This window comes from Oncorhynchus keta, chromosome 9 (assembly GCF_023373465.1).
Source record: "Oncorhynchus keta strain PuntledgeMale-10-30-2019 chromosome 9, Oket_V2, whole genome shotgun sequence".
Taxonomy (NCBI): Eukaryota; Metazoa; Chordata; class Actinopteri; order Salmoniformes; family Salmonidae; genus Oncorhynchus; species Oncorhynchus keta.
In genome coordinates, this window is record NC_068429.1 from 45,296,756 (window position 1) to 45,303,947 (window position 7,192).

Consider the following 7,192-nt stretch of genomic DNA (forward strand, 5'->3'; position numbering starts at 1 on the left):
CCATTTCTCCGTTTTTGGAACTGGCGTGCCTGACACCTACGTTCATAACACGTTCAAAGTCGATTAGGTCACTCATTTTGCCCATTCTAACGTTCAATCTAACAGTAACTGGATGTCTCGATGCCGGTCTGCCTGCTTTATATAGCAAGCCATGGCCACGTGACTCACTGTCTATAGGAGCGAACCATTTCTGTGAACGGGGTGGTGTACCTAATAAACTGGCCACTTGAGTGTATAGTACCAGTCAAAAGTTGACACCTACTGATTCAAGAGTTTCTCTTTATTTGTACTATTTTCTACATTGTAGAATAATAATGAAGACTATAAAATAAACACATATGGAATCCTTTAGTAACCAAAAAAATAGTGTTAAATAAATCAAATATATTTTATATTTGAGATTCTTCAAAGTAGCAACACTTTGCCTTGATGACAGCATTGCATTCGCACCCCTTGATGTTTTATACATTATGTTACGTTACAGCCTCATTCTAAATGGATTAAATGTATATTTTTCTCCCTCAATCTACACACAATACCGCATGATGACCAGCAAAAACATTTTTTTCTAAATTTTTGCAAATGTATTAAAAATAAAATATCACATTTACAGAAGTATTCAGATCCTTTACTCAGTACTTTGTTGATGCACCTTTGGCAGGGATTACAGCCTTGAGTATTCTTGGGTATGACGCTACAAGCTTGGCACACCTGTATTTGAGGAGTTTCTCCCACTCTTCAAAGCAGATCCTCTCAAACTCTGTCAGGTTGGATGGGGAGCATCGCTGCACAGGTATTTTCAGTTCTCTCCAGAGATGTTCGATCGGGTTCAAGTCCGGGCTCTGTCTGGGCCACTGAAGGACATTCAGAGACGTGTCCCGAAGCCACTCCTGTGTTGTCTTGGCTGTCTGCTTAGAGTCGTTGTCCTATTGGAAGGTGAACCGTCACTCCAGTCGGAGGTCCTGAGAGCTCTAGAGCAGGTTTTCATCAAAGATCTCTCTGTACTTTGCTCCATTCATCCTTCCCTTGATCATGACTAGTCTCCCAGTCCCTGCAGCTGAAAAACATCCCTACAGCATGATGCTGCCACTACCATGCTTCACCGTAGGGATGGTGCCTGGTTTCCTCCAGACGTGACGCTTGGCATTCAGGTCAAAGAGTTCCAAGCAGTCTGTCATGTGCCTTTTACTGAGGAGTGGCTCCGTCTGGCCGCTCTACCATAAATGGCTTGGGGGTGCTATTTTGATCCGGTGAAAAGTGCTGCAGAGATGGCTTTCAGGCCCAGAAGAAGGATATGCATATCTGCAGTAGAGATAGAACTCTGAAGTTTCTAAAACTGTTTGAATGAGTGACCATAACAGAACTTATGGCAGGCTAAAACCTGAAAAAGGCCAACCAGGAAGTGGAAAATCTGAGGTTTGTAGTTTTTCAAGTGGTTGCCTATCCAAGATACAGTGTACATTTGGTCCATTGCACTTCCTAAGGCTTCCACTAGATGTCAAGTCTTTAGAATGTTGTTTCAAACTTCTAATGTTCTTGGGGACCTTCAAAGCTGTTTGAATCAGGGGTCTGAAGTCACAGAATTGTCCGGTTGGAATATTATTGAAGATTTTTCCCTAAAAGATCCATTCTAAACAATCTTGACATGTTTCAGAACTGTAATATAATTTTTTTGACTTTTTAACTTAGTGCTGGCTTGTGCATTTGATTACTCTAAACATGAACAAAAAGGAGGTATTTGGACATAAATTATGGGACTTTATCGAACAAAACAAACATTTATTGTGGAACTGGGATTCCAGAGTGCATTCCAATGAATCAAAGGTTGAAAATGTATAATGCTATTTCTGACTTTTGTTGACTCCACAACATGGCGGGTATCTGTTTGTATAGCAACAGATTATTGCATGGTGATCTTTTGAAAAAGGAGAAGATATCTTTAACCTATGCATAACACTTGTATCTTTCATCAACGGACGTTTATGATGATGAAGTATTCCTGTAAGGCAATTGATGTGGCTCTCCTGAAAATCACAGGATATTTTGAAGCAAAACATCTGAACATAGACATCATGTAAACAGATTTTTGAATATAAATATGAACTTTATCGAACAAAACATTAATTGGTAACATGAAGTCCTATGAGTGCCATCTGATGAAGATCATCAAAGGTTAGTGATTAAATGACTTTTTTGAGGACAAAGTCTGTGTTTTTTGTGAGCGGTCACTCTAACATAAAAGCATTGGATGCTTCCTCATAAAGCCTTTTGAAATCGAACATCTGTGGGATTAACAAAAGTTTATCTTTAAAATGGTGTATAATACTTGTATGTTTGAGGAATTTTAATTATGGGATTTGTTGTTTGAACAAACCTGCATTTTCACTGGCAGTTGTCAAACACCAGCTCTGTCAGCCGTAAGAAGATAAAGGCCTGATTGGTGAAGTGCTGCAGAGATGGCTTTCCTTCTGGAAGGTCCTCCCATCTCTGCAGAGGAACTCTGGAGCTCTGTCAGAGTGACCATCAGGTTCTGGGTCACCTCCTTGAACAAGGCCCTTGTCCCCCGATTGCTCAGTTTGGCCAAACGGCCAGCTCTGGGAAGAGTCTTGGTGTTCCAAACTTCTAATGTTCTTGGGGACCTTCAATGCTGCAGAAATGTTTTAGTACTTTTTCCCAGATCGGTGTCTCGACACAATCTTGTTGTTTCAGAGCTCTACTGAAAATTACTATTAACCTCATGGCTTGTTTTTTGCTCTGGCATGCATTTCAACTTCTTAAAATAAAGTGTGTGCCTTTCCAAATCATGTCTAATCAATTGAAAACACAGGTGACTCCAACTAGTTGAAAAAATTAAGAATGATCAATGCAAAACAGGATGCACCTGAGCTCAATTGACAATTATAGAAAAGGGCTTGAATGTAAATAAGGTATGTTTTTTATTTTTAATACATTTGCTAATATTTCTAAAAACCTGATAGTCATGGATAGATGGGTAGCTTGATGAGGAAAGCACTTAAAAAGATGAAAGAGGCCTGTGATTTTTATCATAGGTACACTTCAACTATGACAGACAAAATGAGAAAAATAAATCCAGAAAATCACATTGTAGGATTTTTAATGAATTTATTTGCAAATTATGGTGGAAAATAAGTATTTGGTCACCTACAAACAAGCAAGATTTCTGGCTCTCACAGACCTGTAACTTCTTCTTTAAGAGGCTCCTCTGTCCTCCACTCGTTGCCTGTATTAATGGCACCTGTTTGAACTTGTTATCAGTATTAAAGACACCTGTCCACAACCTCAAACAGTCACACTCCAAACTCCACTATGGCCAAGACCAAAGAGCTGTCAAAGGACACCAGAAACAAAATTGTAGACCTGCACCAGGCTGGGAAGACTGAATCTGCAATAGGTAAGCAGCTTGGTTTGAAGAAATCAACTGTAGGAGCAATTATTAGGAAATGGAAGACATACAAGACCACTGATAATCCCCCTCAATCTGGGGCTCCCACGCAAGATCTCACCCCGTGGGGTCAAAATGATCACAAGAACGGTGAGCAAAAATCCCAGAACCACAAGGGGGGACCTAGTGAATGACCTGCAGAGAGCTGGGACCAAAGTAACAAAGCCTACCATCAGTAACACACTATGCCGCCAGGGACTCAAATCCTGCAGTGCCAGATGTGTCCCCCTGCTTAAGCCAGTACATGTCCAGGCCCGTCTGAAGTTTGCTAGAGAGCATTTGGATGACCCAGAAGAAGATTGGGAGAATGTCATATGGTCAGATGAAACAAAAATAGAACTTTTTGGTAAAAACTCAACTCGTCGTGTTTGGAGGACAAAGAATGCTGAGTTGCATCCAAAGAACACCATACCTACTGTGAAGCATGGGGGTGGTAACATCATGCTTTGGGGCTGTTTTTCTGGGACCAGGACGACTGATCCGTGTAAAGGAAAGAATGAATGGGGTCATGTATCGTGAGATTTTGAGTGAAAACCTCCTTCTATTAGCAAGGGCATTGAAGATGAAACGTGGCTGGGTCCTTCAGCATGACAATGATCCCAAACACACCGCCCGGGCAACGAAGGAGTGGCTTCGTAAGAAGCATTTCAAGGTCCTGGAGTGGCCTAGCCAGTCTCCAGATCTCAACCCCATAGAAAATCTTTGGAGGGAGTTGAAAGTCCGTGTTGCCCAGCAACAGCCCCAAAACATCACTGCTCTAGAGGAGATCTGCATGGAGGAATGGGCCAATATACCAGCAACAGTGTGTGAAAACCTTGTGAAGACTTACAGAAAACGTTTGACCTCTGTCATTGCCAACAAAGGGCATATAACAAAGTATTGAGATAAACCTTTGTTATTGAACAAATACTTATTTTCCACCATAATTTGCTAATAAATTCATTAAAAATCCTACAATGTGATTTTCTGGAGAAAAAAAATCTAATTTTGTCTGTCATAGTTAAAGTGTACATATGATGAAAATTACAGGCCTCTCATCTTTTTAAGTGGAAGAACTTGCACAATTGGTGGACGACTAAAATATTTTTTGCCCCACTGTAGGTAGGTAGGTAGGTAGGTAGGTAGGTAGGTAGGTAGGTAGGTAGGTAGGTAGGTAGGTAGGTAGGTAGTAGAGTTGTGAGTAACATAACGAAAAAGACATATGTTTTATTGTACTGTACCTGGACTGTTGGCCACAGTATCAAAGTGGCAATTGGCCAGCATGAGGTGCTGAGCCCCAGCCTTGGGCTCCAGACGGACAGCAATGTTGCTGACCTTACAGTAGGATGTGATCCCTCCCAGGAACCTGTAGGAGCCTGTGGGTCTCTGTACGTCCACAGTGACAGAGTTGGGTCCTGAGGCGCTAATGGTCTTGATGTGCTCTATCTGCTCCAGCAGGAAGTTTACCGTTAGGACCTCGTTCTCTCGGCTGCCCACGGGACGGGGACCGACGCTGGTGATGCGCTCCAGGTGCTTCCTGGTACCAGACAAGGCATACAGGGAGTCAGCAAATATGCTGAGGTATGGCCATATCCATGTACAAGGACCCATGAGCACCAACATGTGAAGTACATAGGAGCATGTCAAATTGGGTGTAAAATGAAAGCTAGGCAAAGGCTTTGATTTCTTTTCAAACAAATGGAAAGGGGGTCAATAAAATAATTATCATAAAACGTGTTAAAAAGGTATTAGAAAATATCAAAACACAATAATGTTGAAGTCCCCTGCCAACTCATAAACGCAACATGTGTTGGTTATATGTTTCATGAGCTGAAATAAAAGATCAGAGAAATTATCCATATCACAAAAAGCTTATTTCTCTCAAATTTGGTGCACAAATTAGTTTGCATCCCTGTTAGTGAGCATTTTTCCTTTGCCAAGATAACGTCTTGATATGCCACACCTGTCAGGTGGATGGACTGATTAAACAGGTGCACCTTGCGCTGGGGACAATAAAAGGTCACTAAAATTTGCAATTTTGTCACAACACACAACAGATGTCACAAGTTGATGAACCGTGGAATTGGCATGCTGACTGCAGGAATGTCCACCAGAGCAGTTGCCAGATAATTTAATGTTAATTTCTCTACCATAAGCCACCTCCAATATCGTTTTAGAGAATTTGGTAGTACGTCCAAACGGCCTCATAACCGCAGAAAACCTTTAACCACGTCAGGCCAGGGCCTCCACATCCGGATTTTTCACCTGCGGGATCGTCTGAGACCAGCTACCAAGACAGCTGATGAAACTGTGGGTTTCTCATCTGCGTGCTTGTCATCCTCAAACAGGGCCTTTACCCAATTGCAGTTCGGCATCGAACCCGACTTGATGGCCAATGGTACCATGGAGAAGTGTGCTCTTCACGAATGAATCCCAGTTTCAACTGTACCGGGCAGACGGCATGGCATTGTGTGGGCAAATGGTTTGCTGATGGCAACGTTGTTAACAGAGTGCCCCATGGTGGCAGTGGGGTTATGGTATGGGCAAGCATAAGCAGCGCGAAACCGTGATGAAGCAGTCGATCACATGTCATTCAGTGATATTTATTCCCATAGTAATTCGTTGAAATTGCCTCCAGCTGTCCATCACTACTGTAAATAAAAACACAGCATCTTGTTTACATTCTTTACTGTAACCACAATGTCACAAATAATTTGTATCTACCTTTCCAATTACTTTCAGAGTTTGGGATTTACAAATTTGCGCTTTTCATGTCATTTTTCGGTAAACCCATTTTTGGATTTAAGTATCACTTTTGCCCTCCGAATTGATACGGGGCATTTTTCGTTTGGGCACCGTAGCCCATTGGGACCCAAAATCATAATGAGTGCTCTAACCCCTCCCCCTTGCGCTGGTCTGGAGCAATGAAGCGGTGTACAGAACCACACACATTACCTCTAAGTCCCGCGGCATAAACTCGCAATTTTTAAAGGAGGAACCACTGTAGTTACAATTCGGTAAGTCCGCCCTGGCCTTGATTTTAACGTCCATAAAAAAAAGATTGTATGGTAAAGCCTTGCTTTCAACGTCCACAGACGTCTGGACCAGCGTTTATTTGGCCCAAACGTTGACGTCCATGATTTGTTCACAAATCTGAACCAATCAAAGACGTTTATGTTTCACAAGTTCGGACAGTACAAATCAGCAAAGAAAAGTAGAGTATAGTTCAGCACAGTACAGAAGAGTACAGTAAAGATAAGTAAATTATAGTTCAACACAGTACAGTAAAGGAAAGTGTTTAGGACAGTACAGTCCAGTACAGTAGAATAGCGTTCAGTACAGAGTAGAGCACACCAGAGTTGAGTACACTATAATGTACAAAACTTCACTGTTCTGTACTCTACTGAGGTCTACTTTGATGTCCAAACTTCTGAAACAGACATCAAGTTGATACTTGATGTCAGGCATGTAGACCCCCACTTCCAACCACTACCTATCCTGGTCCCAGATCTGTTTGCGCTGTCTTGACAACTCCTATGGTCATTTGTCATGCTTTATCACCATGAGTTGGTAAAACAGCACAAACAGATCTGGAACCAGGCTACCCCTTTCCTTTCTCCACTCAGGAGACGGAACTGCCGTAGCGCGCTTCGCCCCCGAGCATCACGAGTTCGTGCCCAGTGCTGGGCAGTCGCTGTATAAACATTTCACTTCACCAGCTGCTCATTGATTAACTGAACAGCAGACATC

At 42.2% G+C, this 7,192-nt stretch overlaps 1 pseudogene; it reads right to left on the reverse strand.

Moving 5' to 3' along the window:
* Positions 1 to 7,192, reverse strand: part of LOC118387929 (endoplasmic reticulum metallopeptidase 1-like) — a 38,307-nt pseudogene that overhangs the window by 29,081 nt on the left and 2,034 nt on the right.